Source organism: Eschrichtius robustus, chromosome 2 (assembly GCF_028021215.1).
Source record: "Eschrichtius robustus isolate mEscRob2 chromosome 2, mEscRob2.pri, whole genome shotgun sequence".
Lineage (NCBI taxonomy): Eukaryota > Metazoa > Chordata > Mammalia > Artiodactyla > Eschrichtiidae > Eschrichtius > Eschrichtius robustus.
Genome location: NC_090825.1, coordinates 72899525 through 72917545, shown reverse-complemented (window position 1 = coordinate 72917545; position 18021 = coordinate 72899525). Strand labels below are relative to the sequence as shown.

General features: G+C 39.4%; 1 pseudogene; it reads right to left on the bottom strand.

The window, feature by feature from the left end:
- Positions 1-15635: 15635 nt before the first annotated feature.
- Positions 15636-16273, bottom strand: LOC137757171 (ragulator complex protein LAMTOR1 pseudogene; annotated as a pseudogene).
- Between the last annotated feature and the right edge of the window lie 1748 nt (positions 16274-18021).

The following is an 18021-nucleotide window of genomic DNA, read 5'->3' as shown; positions in this document are numbered from 1 at the left end:
GGCAGCTTCCAGTACTTTGGCTCTGAAATGAAACCATTTCTCACGAAGGTTGTACGGAGAAAGTCCTTTCTGTACTAACCATTCTGTGATCTTCAGAGCCAGTGGGACCGCTGGCATAAAACTGAAAGAGGAGAGATGTCACCATAGACAGAGTTGTAAACTCAGCATATGCATTAAATGTTGATTTATTGGATATACCTGACTCATCTGAAAAGAAGCATAATATCAAAAGTTTGCAGTTAAATTAGCTTAGTGAGGCAAAATTAATGTGGAAAGGATTGTTTTAGAGGCTATAGCACAGTGTTTTTTTTGTTGTTGCTGTTTTGTTGTTTTGGTTTTCTTTCATTCTCTAAAATCCCAAAAGACGTGTATCTGAAGTACAAACCAAGTGCGTTTTATTTGCTTTTTTATCTTGTGAATTAATGGCGGAGAATAGAAGCCATTTCTCATGGGAAAAACAATTCTTTTTTTAGACTATTTGTGGATCCATGTGGCTTCATTCCTACTTTTCAACTGGTTCTCTAAGAATTTTTTATTGTAATTCATAATTTAAAGAAAATAAAATATTTTTTATTTTAATGCAACTACTTTTGTGTCATTTCAGTCAAGTCAATAAAAAAACCCTTTTCTCTTTTGTTTCTACTTCTCTAATGCTTATAATAAGTTACTGCTACTTACCTGCTTTGCTAGACAGTTAATAAGATAGTTTTATTCTAGTTTTGAATGCTACATAGAACAGAGGTGACAAATCTAGAGTCAGAGAAGTCAAGTTTGAGTCCCAGCTCTACCTTACACTAAATGTGCATAGCTTCCCTATCTGTACCATAGGAAGAATAAATACATGTCCTTTTTGGACGATTGTGAGACGTGTGAAAAAGGTCCATACAAATATAAGTTAATTTAGACTTCTAAGAAACTAGTGGGGTAATATCCTTATTAAACAGGAAATAACATCATTTCTACAGATAATATCTATTTCATTAGGTAAACAGCAAAAATCACCCAGCAAAGAGAAGTGAGCTTTAAGAAAATGTCCTTTGAAGTTTGCCACAGGGATTGCTGCTATCTGGGCAAATGTAAGGAAAGTAAGATTTGGACAAATAGTCTGTATCCTTCAGTGAAATATTGACGCCGTTGAGAATTTAAAGCCCAAAGATAGAAAATGGACACACTGATTCAAAATTAAGTGTCTTTGTAGCTTGGCATTTTATATCTTTATGTGGATATATTTTACATAAACAAAAATTTAACTTTCAGTTTGCCTTTATTTCTTCTTTTTTCATATAAATTTAACACTTGACTCAATTACACCAGCTGCCCTAGAGCTCATTTAAACTTTGATCTTTAAACAGTGTATATGCTTCCTCTCACCTATTTTTTACCTACTTATTATCTGTTTCTTCTTTTGCTGCCTGGAATACTGTGTTTTTATTTTCTCAGAAGGCAAGGCAATATCTGTGCTGTAAGCAATCTGATATATATTATAGAGTCTTAATAAACACTTTTTGATTGGTTTTATTTGCTCTGTTAGAAATGTTCACATTTGACTCAGTTAAATAATGATTCTGATTATTATAATAAAAAAATCAGAACAGTATATAGGGCATCTCTCCAGGTTTACATGTTTAGGGACAATCTTTTCTTGAACTCAAATGAGCTCATACTGACACACACTCTCAATATTGGGCTTTCCTGAACTTGTTTTGTTTTTTGTTTTATTTGTGACTGTACCTTAGTCTATACCTGAAGATTCCTCAGATAAGTCCAGCCCACATTGGCCTTCCCATACCTTGAATTTTTTCCTAAGAACCATTGTTATCTGTTCTATGTGTTAATTGTTTTATCCTTGCCTCTTACATATTCTCACTGAATATAGCTTTTTCTTTTTTCTTTTTTTTGGGGGGTGTTTCCCACAACTTTCAGCTCACTGCTTTGTACATATAGTCAGCAATACATAATGTGCTTAACCATAATCATTTAACTGTTTTCCTGCCCACTAGTGCAAGCCTTAAGATTACTACTACTTGATCAGAATGGCCGAACTACAAGGTACGGAGCCTGGATACTAATTCAATGAGGCAGCCAGAAGACTATTTCAGTCGGGATTACGAATGCTGGCAGGTTTAACACAGACTCCTAAAATCTCAGTGGTTTAATACAACAAAGATATTTCTCCCTCACTTTCTGGTCTGATACAGATCTGGTGGCTTCCACCATTGTAGTTTCACAAGTGTACCAGTGCCTCCAAAGGGGAAGGCAGGGAAGAGCTGGAGGGATGGGGATCTTAAGGAGCCAGGCCTGGAAGTGACTGTGTTCCTCTGCCCTTATCCTATGTGGAGAGCTAGTCACATGGCCCAGATCTACTGTCAGGGAGCCTGGGAAATTTGGAAAGCACATGGATATTTGTTGAGTACTATAGTCTCTAGGCCAAACTGTGATTTTCTTTTTTTTTTAACTAAAACTGAGAAAAACCTTGGCAACTTTGCCACTGTAGCTCCTTTAAGACTGAAGAGCATTAGGAAAGGTCACATTCTGTGACCTGGAAGACAGAAGGGTGGAATTCACTGCTGCGGAACAGAATAAATAAGAAAGAATGAAAAGAAATGAAGACAGCCTAAGAGACCTCTGGGACAACATTAAATGCAACAACATTCGCATTATAGGGATCCCAGAAGGAGAAGAGAGAGAGAAAGGACCCAAGAAAATATTTGAAGAGATTATAGTCGAAAACTTCCCTAACATGGGAAAGGAAATAGTCACCCAAGTCCAGGAAGCACAGGGAGTCCCATACAGGATAAACCCAAGGAGAAATATGCCGAGATACATGGTAATCAAATTGGCAAAAATTAAAGACAAAGAAAAATTGTTGAAAGCAACAAGGGAAAAACGACAAATAACATACAAGGGAACTCCCATAAGGTTAACAGCTAATTTTTCAGTAGAAACTCTACAAGCCAGAAGGGAGTGGCATGACATATTTAAAGTGATGAAAGGGAAGAACCTACAACCAAGATTACTCTACCCTGCAAGGATCTCATTCAGATTCCACAGAGAAATCAGAAGCTTTACAGACAAGCAAAAGCTGAAAGAACTCAGCACCACCACACCAACTCTACAACAAATGCTAAAGGAACTTCTCTAAGTGGGAAACACAAGAGAAGAAAAGGACCTACAAAAACAAACCCAAAACAATTAAGAAAATGGTCATAGGAACATACATATCAATAATTACCTTAAACGTGAATGGATTAAAAGCTCCAACCAAAAGACACAGGCTCGCTAAACGGGTAAAAAAACAAGACCAATATATATGCTGTCTACAAGAGACCCACTTCAGACCTAGGGACACATACAGACTGAAAGTGAAGGGATGGAAAAAGATATTCCATGCAAATGGAAATCAAAAGAAAGCTAGAGTAGCAATACTTATATCAGATAAAATAGACTTTAAAATAAAGAATGTTACAAGAGACAAGGAAGGACACTACATAATGGTCAAGGGATCAATCCAAGAAGAAGATATAACAATTATAAATATATATGTACCCAACATAGGAGCACCTCAATACATAAGGCAACTGCTAACAGCTCTAAAAGAGGAAATTGACAGTAACACAATAATAGTGGGGGACTTTAACACCTCACTTACACCAATGGACAGATCATCCAAACAGAAAATTAATAAGGAAACACAAGCTTTAAATGACACAATAGACTAGATAGATTTAATTGATATTTATAGGACATTCCATCCCAAAACAGCAGATTACACTTTCTTCTCAAGTGTGCACAGAACATTCTCCAGGATAGATCACATCTTGGGTCACAAATCAAGCCTCAGTCAATATAAGAAAACTGAAATCATATCAAGCATCTCTTCTGACCACAATGCTATGAGATTAGAAATGAATTACAGGGGAAGAAACGTAAAAAACACAAACACATGGAGGCTAAACAATACGTTACTAAATAACCAAGAGATCACTGAAGAAATCAAAGAGGAAATCAAAAAATACCTAGAGAGAAATGACAATGAAAACACGATGATCCAAAACCTATGAGATGCAGCAGAAGCAGTTCTAAGAGGGAAGTTTATAGCAATACAACCCTACCTCAAGAAACAACAAACATCTCAAATAAACAACCTAACCTTACACCTAAAGGAATTGGAGGAAGAAGAACAAACAAAACCCAAAGTTAGCAGAAGGAAAGAAATCATAAAAATAAGAGCAGAAATAAATGAAATAGAAACAAAGAAGACAATGGCAAATATCAATATAACAAAAAGCTGGTTCTTTGAGAAGATAAACAAAATTGATAAACCATTAGCCAGACTCATCAAGAAAAAGAGGGAGAGGATTCAAATCAATAAAATTAGAAATGAAAAAGAAGTTACAACAAACACCACAGAAATACAAAGCATCCTAAGAGACTACTACAAGCAACTCTATGCCAATAAAATGGACAACCTGGAAGAAATGGACGAATTCTTAGAAAGGTATAACCTTCCAAGACTGAACCAGGAAGAAATAGAAAATATGAACAGACAAATCACAAGTAATGAAATTGAAACTGTGATTAAAAATCTTCCAACAAACAAAAGTCCAGGACCAGATGGCTTCACAGGTGAATTCTAACAAACATTTAGAGAAGAGCTGACACCCATCCTTCTCAAACTCTTCCCAAAAATTGCAGAGGAAGGAACACTCCCGAACTCATTCTATGAGGCCACCATCATCCTGATACCAAAACCAGACAAAGATACTATAAAAAAAGAAAAATACAGACCAATATCACTGAATATAGATGCAAAAATCCACAACAAAATACTAGCAAACAGAATCCAACAACACATTAAAAGGATCATACACCATGATCAAGTGGGATTTATCCCAGGGATGCAAGGATTCTTCAATATAAGCAAATCAATCAATGTGACACACCATATTTAACAAATTGAAGATGAAAAACCATATGATCATCTCAACAGATGCAGAAAAAGCTTTTGACAAAATTCAACACCCATTTATGATAAAAACTCTCCAGAAAGTGGGCATAGAGGGAACCTACCTCAACATAATAAAGGCCATATACGACAAACCCACAGCAAACATCATTCTCAATGGTGAAAAACTGAAAGCATTTCCTCTAAGATCAGGAACAAGACAAGGATGTCCGCTCTTACCACTATTATTCAACATAGTTTTGGAAGTCCTAGCCACGGCAATCAGAGAAGAAAAAGAAATAAAAGGAATAGAAATTGGAAAAGAAGAAGTAAAACTGTCACTGTTTGCAGATGACATGATACTCTACATAGAGAATCCTAAAGATGCCACCAGACAACTACTAGAGCTAATCAATGAGTTTGGTAAAGTTGTGGGATACAAAATTAATGCACAGAAATCTCTTGCATTCCTATACACTAATGATGAAAAATCTGAAAGAGAAGTTAAGGAAACACTCCCATTTACCACTGCAACAAAGAGAATAAAATACCTAGGAATAAACCTACCTAGGGAGACAAAAGACCTGTATGCAGAAAACTATTAAGACACTGATGAAAGAAATTAAAGATGATACCAACAGGTGGAGAGATATACCATGTTCTTGGATTGGAAGAATCAATATTGTGAAAATGACCATACTACCCAAAGCAATCTACAGATTCAATGCAATCCCTATCAAATTACCAATGGCATTTTTTACAGAACTAGAACAAAAAATCTTAAAATTTGTATGGAGACACAAAAGACCCCGAATAGCCAAAGCACTCTTGAGGGAAAAAAACGGAGCTGGAGGAATCAGACTCCCTGACTTCAGACTATACTACAAAGCTACAGTAATCAAGACAATATGGTACTGGCACAAAAACAGAAATATAGATCAATGGAACAGGATAGAAAGCCCAGAGATAAACCCACACACCTATAGTCAACTAATCTATGACAAAGGAGGCAAAGATATACAATGGAGAAAAGACAGTCTCTTCAATAAGTGGTGCTGGGATAACTGGACAGCTACATGTAAAAGAATGAAATTAGAATACTCCCTAACACCATACACAAAAATAAACTCAAAATGGATTAGAGACCTAAATGTAAGACCGGACACTATAAAACTCTTAGAGGAAAACATAGGAAGAACACTCTTTGACATAAATCACAGCAAGATCTTTTTTGATCCACCTCCTAGAGTAATGGAAATAAAAACAAAAATAAACAAATGGGACCTAATGAAACTTAAAAGCTTTTGCACAGCAAAGGAAACTACAAACAAGACGAAAAGACAACCCTCAGAATGGGAGAAAATATTTGCAAACGAATCAACGGACAAAGGATTAATCTCCAAAATATATAAACAGCTCATGCAGCTCAATATTAAAAAACCAAACAACCCAATCAAAAAATGGGCAGAAGACCTAAAGAGACATTTCTCTAAAGAAGACATACAGATGGCCAAGAGGCACATGAAAAGCTGCTCAACATCACTAATTGTTAGAGAAATGCAAATCAAAACTACAATGAGGTATCACCTCACACCAGTTAGAATGGACATCATCAGAAAATCTACAAACAACAAATGCTGGAGAGGGTGTGGAGAGAAGGGAACCCTCTTGTACTGTTGGTGGGAATGTAAATTGATACAGTCACTATGGAGAACAGTATGGAGGTTCCTTAAAAAACTAAAAATACAATTACCATATGACCCAGCAATCCCACTACTGGGCATATACCCAGAGAAAACCATAATTCAAAAAGGCACATGCACCCCAATGTTCATTGCAACACTATTTATAATAGCCAGAACATGGAAGCAACCTAAATGCCCATCGACAGATGAATGGATAAAGAAGTTGTGGTACATATATACAATGGAATATTACTCAGCCATAAAAAGGAATGAACTTAAATCATTTGTAGAGACGTGGATGGATCTAGAGACTGTCATACAGAGTGAAGTAAGTCAGAAAGAGGAAAACAAATATCGTATATTAACGCATATATGTGGAACCTAGAAAAATGGTACAGATGAACCGGTTTGCAGGGCAGAAATTGAGACACAGATGTAGAGAACAAACGTATGGACACCAAGGGGGGAAAGTGGTAGGGGGGGGATGAATTGGGAGATTGGGATTGACATATATACAGTAATATGTATAAAATGGATAACTGATAAGAACCTGCTGTATAAAAAAACAAATAAAATTCAAAAAAAAAGGAAAGGTCACTTTCCATCTCCATAGGTTTCCTGAGCAGAAGCTATGGGAGATTGCTCCCATGTCTTGGCTATTGCAAATAGTGCTGCAATGAACACTGGGGTGCATGTATCTTTTTGAATTATAGTTTGCACCAGATATATGCCCAGGAGTGGGATCGCTGGAGCATATGGTAGGTCTATTTTTAAGGAACCTCCATACTGTTCTGCATAGTGGCTGTACCAATTTACATTCCCATCAACAGTATAGGCAACCTAAATGTCCATCAACAAATGAATGGATAAAGAAGATGTGACATATATATACAAAATAGAATATTACTCATCCATGAAAAAGAATGAAATAATGCCACTTGTAGCAACATGGATGGACTTAGAGATTATCATACTAAGTGAAGTAAGCCAGACAAAGACAAATATCATATGATACTGCTTATATGTGGAATCTAAAAAAAAAAAAATTTTTTTTAAAGATAAAAATGAACTTATTTACAAAACAGAAATAGACCCACAAACATAGAAAACAAACTTATGGTTACCAAAGAGGAAAGGGAGGGGAGAGAGAAATTAGAAGTTTGGGATTAACATTTCCATACTACTACATATAAAATAACCAACAAGGAACTGTATAGCACAGAGAACTATACTCAGTATTTTGTAATAACCTATAAGGGAAAAGAATCTGAAAAAGAATACATATATCTACATATATCTATATATAGATATATGTGAATCATTGTTGCCGTACACCTGAAACTAACACAACATTGTAAATCAACTATACTTCAATAAAAAAAAAAAACCACTCAAATTTTTAAAAAAAGCTGCAGGAGATAATAGAGACACAGTGGGGTGGGGATACATTCATGGGTGATGACTACGTAAATCGCATCTAGGGCTCTGTGTTTTAGGGCTCCTTCAGGCTTTTCAGAGAGCAAAGGCTGGGGTAGAATCCTAGATTTGGGGCTACTTGTCGGCTTCTCAGCTATCCCAGACCTATGATCAGTTAGCCCATGAATCTAGGCTGCCGGTTTGAAAACCTCTCATTCTTGAGGTCAAAGGGTTGCTTTGATGCAGCCCTGGGAAAGTGATTAGAAATCAGTTGTCATTCACTGAATATTGCAAGGGTAGGATGCTTTTCTTCATTAATCTGAACTGAGAAATAAGACTGGACAGATTCAAACATCTGACAAAAAATGAGGTTGTTTTATTTTTGCAGGCCTCTGTGCTCCTCAGAGGAAAGGAAAAATAGATACTGAATGAACTGTGAAATGGGTATCCTAGAAATAGTCTAGAATTAGTAATATAAGAAATAGTCTAGATATATAATAGTAATAGATATATAATAGTAATATATCCGTGCCTCACTACAGCCTCATTACAGCCTGTTGCCCAAAGTATGGCCACAAAATTGGACAGGATAATTCAGCCTATCTGCAATTTTAATTCGTTGGGAAATTTAAATAATATAAAGTTAACTGATTTGATTTTCAGTTGGATTTAAGCCCACTGTTACATAATCCAGCACAGGGACAGGCAGCTGGCACAGGTCTGTGCAATCGCTCTCCAGGCAGAAATAATCATCACAATATTACCGCTCACTCACAGCAGGTGTCTCCAAGGAGCTCCAGCACCAGAATTCAGTTTAGCAGGTAGAAATACAGCCCTTTAGTGTGCTCGGCGCATTGAGAAACAATTGAAACATAACCATGATGATGGTAATCATTTTATGACATGGCTATTACATTATCTCCATTGTTGTAATGGTGTATCATTGGCTACCATTCATCGGTAGATTCGTGTGGTTTACAGTGATCTAATAAATTGCAGCAGATGGAGTTTTGAGTCTCCTCGGAGAACTGACTAATCCTACAGCCTGTGGAACTGCTCTCTTTACATTTATGTCTTGGTCTTTCTCAGAGACCGAAAATGAATATGACAGGGAAACTGACAGAAGGAAAACTAGCTGCCAGAGTGTAGAAGCTGTTCTTTTGTCTGTACTGTTCAGGAGCTGAATCTTATTCCAAACCATAGTAACTTCCTTCCCATGCCAAGCACACTCACGACTTTTGTTTGTTCACACTGGAAATTAGAACTCTGCACATTACCTAGATTAGCTAACTCAGTAAGGGAATATTTCTGGACCCTTCCACACTCCACAGGTCATTTTTTGCTTTCTGGTTGGTTCTGTCAGTCTGCTCAGACTGCCATAACAAATACCATAGACTGGTTGGCTTAAACAACATAAGTTTATTTTCTCACAGTTCTGGAGCTGAAGTCTAAGATCAGGGTGTCAGCATGACCAGGGTTCCTGGTGAGGGCCCTTGCCCTGGATTGCGGATGGCTGCCTTCCAACTATGTCTTCACAAGGCAGAGGGAGAGACACAAAGCAAGCTCTCCGGTGTCTATTCTTATAAGGCATCTAATTCCTATTCTTAATTCTCCTAAGGGCCCTACTCTCATGACCTCATCCAAACCTAATTACCTCCCAAAGGCCAATCTCCAAATACTATCACATTGGGGGTTAGGGCTTCAACATGCTAATTTGGGGCAGGACACAACTTAGCCCAAACCACTAACATAATACATGAATAGGAGTATTCTACTAGTTTTCTTGATGGATCTTCCTCTTCCTCACTAGACCCTATAATCTATTCTGAGAGATAGATTTTTGAAAAATATAGATCGGATAACATCACTCCCCTGTTCAAAATCCTCCAGTGACTTCAGTCACACTTAGAAACCATTATTCCGTGGATTACAAATTTCCATATGATTCAGACCCTTTTCCTTCTTCCAGTTTCTTGTTGTTCACCTCACTCCGGCCACACCAAGTCTCTTGCCACTCCTCAGACACACCTACTCACTTCTCCTTCAGGGACTCTGCGATTGCTGGCTCCTTGCTCTGGAGCACACTTTTCCACATCTTTGAATGGCTTGTTTTCTGTCTTCATCTTTACCTTCTTAATTGTCACCTTGAGGCACTCCTCTTTCTCTAGTTCTCTCTAACTGTATATCCTGGTTACTATGAGCACTGTGCCTTCAAAGGACATCATATACGAAACTTTGCTTTTGTTTTGTTTCTCTTTATATCCTCAGTGACTAGAACAGTGCCTGGCATATAGTAGGTACTAAGTTAGCATTTATTACAAAAACTGAAATACGATGCACATGCCAATGTCTTGCACATACATCGGCCCCCTTGACTCTTTCATAGACATCTCAAAGTGAAAGTTTCCAAATTGATTAATCTATCCCGTGAAACCTATGTCTTCTCCCATGTTCCCCTTCATATAGTGGTTCAAGCAAAATCTGAGAGTCACCTTTCATTTCTCCTTCTTCCTTGCCTCCCTACATTCAGTCAGTAAGCAATCTTCTTATTCTCTCTCTGAAACACATCATGACTCTGTCCTCTTTGGTCCATTTCTACCACTGCTGTCCTTAATGCCATCATCTCTGGCCTGGAGCACAGCTTCTTAACAACAGATCTTCCCACTTTCAGTCTTGGTACACCTTTCCAACTATTTTCTAAGCAGTAGCCAGAGTGATGCTGGGTATTTCATCACAGTAGTGAATGGGTATTGGATTCCGCTATGTGTTACTCTGTTGGCACTTGAAGATGAATAAACTCAGCATGGGTTTTGGCTCCCCTGGAGATTAAAAATGCAGATCTGTTCATGTAACTACCCTATAAAAGTCCTTAAAGATTAGTTCTCATTGCCCTTAGAATACAGGACAATATTCTTACCTGGCCACCAGGCCCTGTGTGGTCTGGCTCTGCTACTTCTACAGTTTCAGCTTGTAGAGCTCTCCTCCAACCTCTCTGTGTTCTAACTGCAATAGCCTCACAGCCCTTTGAAACTTCCACCTGCCTCTCCCTTCAGAGTTTTCATATAGGATCTTCCCAGTCTGGGGAAAATTCATTCTTGTCCTGAGTAACTGCTGCTTCTTTTAGGCCTTGACTGAAATGTCACTCTTCAAAGATGCCTCCCGTGAAACACCTCAGCAAAACTGAGTCTCCCTGATGCATTCTCTTTACAGCACTTACATTTAATTTTATCATGGTTGGTAATTACAGGTTTATCTGTAACTGCCCAAGAGCTGCCTCTGCCGTGAGATTGTAAACTCTATGAATTCAGAAGTCGTGGTCTATTACTTTTTAACATATCTCCATATCTTCAAGGGCTGAGCTGAGTACCGGGCACACAGTGGGCAATCATTAAGTATTTATTATTGTAGCCAAAATAAGGGGAACACTCTCCCTCACCCCAGAAAGTACCCAACGGGCTTTTATCTCTGGTCCCTTGAATGGCTTAAAGTAAAATCCAATAACAGGTTACTACAAAATGTACAATACGCCAAGTAACTGAGAAAAGGGAAGGGTGTTTCAACCACAGCTTTCATTGAAATTGTTTCGTTTTCTGTTCAAGAAAACTTTCCTGTAAATAGTATGAAAAAATCATGTTTTCTGGTAAGGAACTTACCTGCATTTAGTAATTAGTCATCAATTGTGCATTTGCAAAGCACACCCTTTTAGATCTATTCCGTATGATAAACTGCCAGTTTATTAAGGGAGGTGTTGGGATTTCATTATCAAAGTGAAATGTTGCTACACAAAGTGTGAGCACACGTGTTCTATCCAGTGATTCAGGTCTTCTTTGCCAAAACTACTTTGCCATATTTAACATAGGGCTTTGACATAGATTTTTAAAGCCCAAAATACTATTTTGTTTTAACAACAACAATTATTATTACTACCACCACAAAAGGCCGCATGTCTAAATCCAGGTGTTTTTAATCAAAATAAAAAGATGAAGTAGCCAACCATAATAGAAGGCTATTCTGGGACCAAGTCTCAGGCAATTGGTTATAACTGATTGCATCAAGTTGAAAGTCAAAACCAAGAAGATATCTCAATCAGGGTAGGCAATCTACACAGGGCTCATGGGCTAATAATGATTTTATATACTTAAATGGTTGAAAAGCACAATAGAAAATATTTTGTGATATGTAAAAATTAGTATGAAATACAAATTTCACACAACAATGCCCATTCATTTACTTGTTACCAATGTCTTCTTTCACACTATAATGGCAGGGTTAAGTAGTTGCAATAGAAACTTTCAAATTTTTGAAATTTGAGGACTGTAATCCTCAGTAATATATTTAATTTATTTATTTATGGCTGTGTTGGGTCTTCGTTGCTGTGCGCGGGCCTTCTCTAGTTGCGGCAAGCGGGGGCTACTCTTCGTTGCGGTGTGCAGGCTTCTCATTGCGGTGGCTTCTCTTGCTGTGGAGCACAGGCTCTAGGTGTGCGGGCTTCAGTAGTTGTGGTGTGCAGGCTTCAGTAGTTGTGGCTCGTGGGCTCTAGAGTGCAGGCTCAGTAGTTGTGGTGCACGGGCTTAGCTGCTCCGTGGCATGTGGGATCTTCCAGGACCAGGGCTCTAACCCATGTCCCCTGCATTGTCAGGTGGATTCTTAACCACGGCGCCACCAGGGGAGCCCCCTCAGTAATGTATTTTACACTGAGAGCTATATATTCACACAGACACACAGCTGAAAAGTTTCACAAAACAATCTTTACACTAAGAATTGAGCAGAACACAGTAGAACACATTACGTTTCACTTAAACAATATTTCTAATGTTATTTCTGATTCTGACCCACTAATGATTGCTACTCAATAGTTTGAGAAACATTAATTTATTTGTCTTATCAATCCTGGTTGCATAATAAATCACTTAGGAAGTTCTTTAAAAGCTACTAGGCCCTACTCCAGAGCAGTCAAATCAAAATCTCTGGGTACCTGGGTATTGGTCTCAAGAAAGAGCAAACAAACACCCTCTCAGGGTGATCTTATTGAGGAGCCCAAGTTGAGAACTAATCCCTTTGCTGCTCAAAGCCTGGTCTTCAGAACAGCAGCATCAGCACTTGGGAGTTTGTTAGAAATGCAGAATCTCAGACCCCAACCCAGACCTACTGAATCTATGTTACAAGATCCTCAGATAATTTACACGCACGCTAAAGTGTCAGAAGCACTCATGTAAACCCAGAAAAAGTTTGATTAAGCACTGCAGCATTAGGTTATACTCTCCTTGTTGCTCTGGAAAAGACAACTGACATATTTGCCTCTGGTTAGTATTGGATTTGGACCAGCAAGGGCAAATGTGAAATGGCAAAGAATAAGATGTATCCAGAAAGAAAAACTGTTTCACGGGTGGGAGTTTCTACCTGCAGGAGGCCATCCAAGTCCAAAACAGGGGAGTCTGGGAGCTGGATTCCAAGAACGTAACAAGAGTGACTTTGATGTACCAAACCGAACCAGACATCTAAACTGGATCCAAGTGTGTTCTAACCCTGCCTGCCTCTCTCCTGCTACTGCAGTGGGACACATGACACAGCTTTCTCTAATCTCAACCTCTGCACCTGGGCCAGAACCAAACTGATTTCTAGGAATCAGAGTACTGGCTCTGCTACCATCTATTTGATCAGAAACATCCATGTTTTAGAAACCAAGCTCTCTGGTGCATCCCAGTGAGATCAAAGGCAGAATTTCTGAGTTCTCTCTGGTTGCTGAATCTGAGGCTTCCCAGGGACACAGTGAGTCACAGAGGAGCCATGGAGGGGTGAGGTCTCCAGCAACCTACACAAACTCCTTGGCAACTGGAACCTTGGACGGCAAGTTTTCCCTCTGTAATTTCCTCAGGCCTCTTCTACAGTTTAAACTATTTGTGTTCTCACAGAATTTCCAAATGCTGGTTTTTTACCCTCCACCGACCTGAGCGATTCTGTTTGGCGCTGTTGTTAACTTTTTAAGTGCTGGCAAGAGACAACATTAGTTTAGATTTTTGCTTTGTTTTGTTCTGTTTTGGGTGGAGGGAGAAGACGTGAGTGGAGATACTGGATTTAGAAGCACGCATTGATAGAAATTCGATCAAGTAACAAAAGAACTAGATACGAGTATTAGAAGCCATCTTTTTTTCCTTCATAGCTCCCTTCCAAGACAAATAATATACAAACGATAAGAAAACAAACAAAAACCAGATCTAATTTAAAATGACCACATATGAACCTCTCTGGAGAAGTTTACACAACTTCCCTTGGATGTTTTTGCTCTCAGTCCCACTGGTGGGAGTGTGCAATTCCCAGGGCAGTGGTTCTCAAAGTATTGGTGCCAGGAGAATCCACTTCACCTGGGAACTTGATAGAAATGCACCATTTTGGGCGTCTTCCTAGACCTGCTGAATCTGAAGCTCTGGGGCCCAGGTCCAGCCCTCCAGGTGATTGTAGGCATGCTAAAATTTGAGGACCCCTGTTCCAGGGAACAACTGAATTCACATCAACTATAATTTAAACTGGTCTCAAACACAGATTGACCTTTTTGGAAAACAGCAACCTGCTAACGCAAACTACACCTTTGGAAAAAAGTTGAATTTGTGAAAGACAATTCTTATTCTAAGCATAGACAGATTAAGATCAACTTTTTATGGTCACCAAAGCACTTTTCCAATCAGAGCTTAAAAAGTTGTATAAACATTGCCAAACCTTGTTAATCTTCAGAGTCACCTCATGGGTTGGTCATCTCTTGTTGAAGATTATGTACTCCGATGGACGTGAATCTGTCAGAAGGAAGAGAACAAGCTGCTCTCACTTTGCAGTTGAATTTTAACTCCAGTCAATCAACTAGGTAAATTAATATCTATTTGGAAAGGATTAAAATACCTCCAAACAAAGAGGAGTTCACCAGTCAAGATTTAGTTAGCAGAAAGAAACATGTTCCCACAACTAGTGCTTTAGAAGCCAAAAGATAAGCGAACCTGCATACAAATACAAAGACACAGGCAGTGTCCTAAACATGTTCGTCCAGTGAACCATAAAATATGGCCTAGCATGAGTTTCTGAACAAAGTGAAGACAGAAAGTTGCTGCCCAATCCTTTGGGACAGCAGTATTTCCTAAAGGAGACCAAGCCCAACATCGATATAGGCTCTAAGCAGAAATATCTTTTTTTTTTTTTCAGACGGATACACTTCCTTTATCGAGGGTGACAAACCAAACCAAAACAGAAAAACCCCAAACATGTAAAAACCCAGGGTGCTAGAAATACAAACTCAGTTCATTCAAATTCAAGCTCATCCAGACCCTGGTCACAAGCCCTCGTGAGGTGCATGTGAGCACCAAGTCAGGGAGAGGGGGACAGGAGTGAGGCCAAGAAAGGGTGGGCAGGGGGTCCGAAGAGGTCCCCTAGTGATCACCCTCACACCGGCACCTCCACCTTCCCAGTGACGGTGAAGACCTACCAGGCCCTGTCCCTGTGACCCCCACCCCACCCCTGGCCAGGGCTTCGAAGGCCAGTCCCAAATGGTTCTACCCTCCCTTGTTCCATCCTCACTTGCTCAGGCTCCTCGCCTCACTCTTCTCCTCCACTTTCTTCTGTGATTAGTAGCAGGTTAGGATACTGTATAAGCCACAGTGAGGCTGGGGGCCAGGGGAGGCAGGGTGGAGACGGAGCGAAGAGAGGAGAGGAAGAGCTGTCCAGGGGCCCCCTCTCTTCATGGAATCCCAAACTGCACAACCAGCTCCTCTTGTGCGTCCACACGGATCTGAGAAAGTGCACCGTAGGCATAAGCAGCTATCCTGGAGACGTGCTGCCAGTCGTCGAAGGGGACAGGCTCGCTGGCCAGCACTCGGTGAGGCTGGCTGGTGAGGGACGGCCGCGGCGGCAGCTTCTCCCAGTGGGTCAGGCTGCTGCTCAGCACAGCCAGGCGGGTGCCGTACTGCCTCGCCCGGTCCACGCCCTCGTGCTGCTCCGTGCCCTGGGAGTCTGCAGCACACACGTCGATGATGTTGCCGGCTGTCTTGGCGAGGATGGAGGAGAGCAGCGCCTGCTCGTCGGTGCGAGCGGAAGGCAGGCTGTGATCGTTGGGCTCGGCTCCGTTGAGGGCTTTGGTGGGTGGGCCGCTAGGGTCCAGCAGCAGCTTCCGCTCCTCTCGGTCCTGGTCCGAGTCCTCGTTCCCGCTGCTGTAGCAGCACCCCACGGCAGGAGTCGGGCCGGGCGCTCAGGCCGCGCCGAGGAGGGACGGCGTCCGTCAGGAGCCCTTCCGGTCACATGACCCGCGCCTGCCCAGAAATATCTTGAGATTACATTCTGTGTATGAAGGGTTGCTAGACAACAACAAAGGGCTAAGAGGCAAATGATTTTCCATTTAGAAAGATTTAAGAAACCAAGGTTAAATTTTGAGTAATGTTTTTTAAGAAAACACCCTACAGGGTTTAGTGGAAAAGCGGGAAAAGTAAATTCCAAGTGGTGAGAATTTCTTTCTTCCTGTAATTTACATACCATGCATTCATTCATCAGTCTGTCATTTGTTCATTCCTTCCCTTGTCCTCTTCACACTTTGAGCTCTCCTTGCCTAAGGGGTTGAAAATCATCATTGGTGGTAAGTATTCTGACTTATTATTGATAACCAAAGGAACACAAAAGGTTTGGTTATTTACAAGTTGTGTGATATTGAACAAGTTATTTAAGTTCTCAAGAGCCTGTTATTTCTGCAACAAAATTATCATACTTCTTTTCTATGGTTCTTGTTAGACATCCCATAAGTCCTACCAACAGGGTTTCCTCTTAATGAAGTAAAATATTGTAGGGAAGTCCAGCAAACATTCATTTGGGTATTTAGTTTTGCTTTGCAAACAATATCAATATATCAAATATCTTTGTTTATTCTAGATATCCTTTAAATTCAAAACGTCCAAAGAGGAGTTATTCCCCCACCCAGCAAAACCTCTACTCTTCAGTAAGAACCTAAATGGTTTAGTAACTAAAATTTGATGTGGGAAATACATTTATCATTTCCGTCTTTTTCTCTCTCTCGAAAAAAAAAGCAGCCTGTACAACAGTATGAAAATGGTGCAGTCAGTTTGGAAAATAGTTTGGAGATACCTCAAAATTTTAAACAGAGTTATTATATGACCAAGCATTTCTGCCCCTAGGTATATACCCAAGGGAACTGAAGACATATTCACAAAAAACTGGTACATGTATTCAGAGCAGCATTATTCCCAATAGTCAAAAGGTAGAAACAATCCAAATGTCTAATAACTACTGAATGGATAAGTAAAAAGTGGTATATCCATACAACGGAATTTTATTCAGCCAAAAAAGGAATGAAGTACTGATACATGCTACTCATGGATAAACCTTGAAAACATTATGCTGAGTGAAAAAGTCAGTCACAAAAGTCCACATATTGTATGATTCCACTTATATGAAATGTCCAGAATAAGCAAAGAGACATAAAGTAGATTAGTGGCTTCCAAGGTCTGGGGGAGTGACTGCTGATAGGTACAAGAGTTTCTTTTTGGAGTGATGAAAATGTTTTAAAATTGATTATGATCATAGCTGAACAACTCTGTGAATATACTTAAAACCACTGAATTGTACATTTTAAAAGGGTAAATGTTACGTTATGAATTTTATGCTAAGGTAAGTTATATCTTTAAAAAAAGGCTAAGAAATAAAACATTGTATATGATATGACTCAAAATTTGTGGAAAAAAAAGTATATGCAAGGAATAAAGATTGAAAGGAAACAAACAAACAAAAAACCTCTACTCTTTTATCAATGTTTACTAGTTTATCAGTGTCAATTAATTACTATTAATCAAGCTAATCATATCTAGTGCCCTCTTTACAACCTGGCAAATCCATGGAACATCACAATCCTACTATTTCTCCCTTTGTAACATTTCCCTTACCGCCAACCCCTTCCATTTGCCTCATCCTCTTGTGTCTGGACTATTGCAA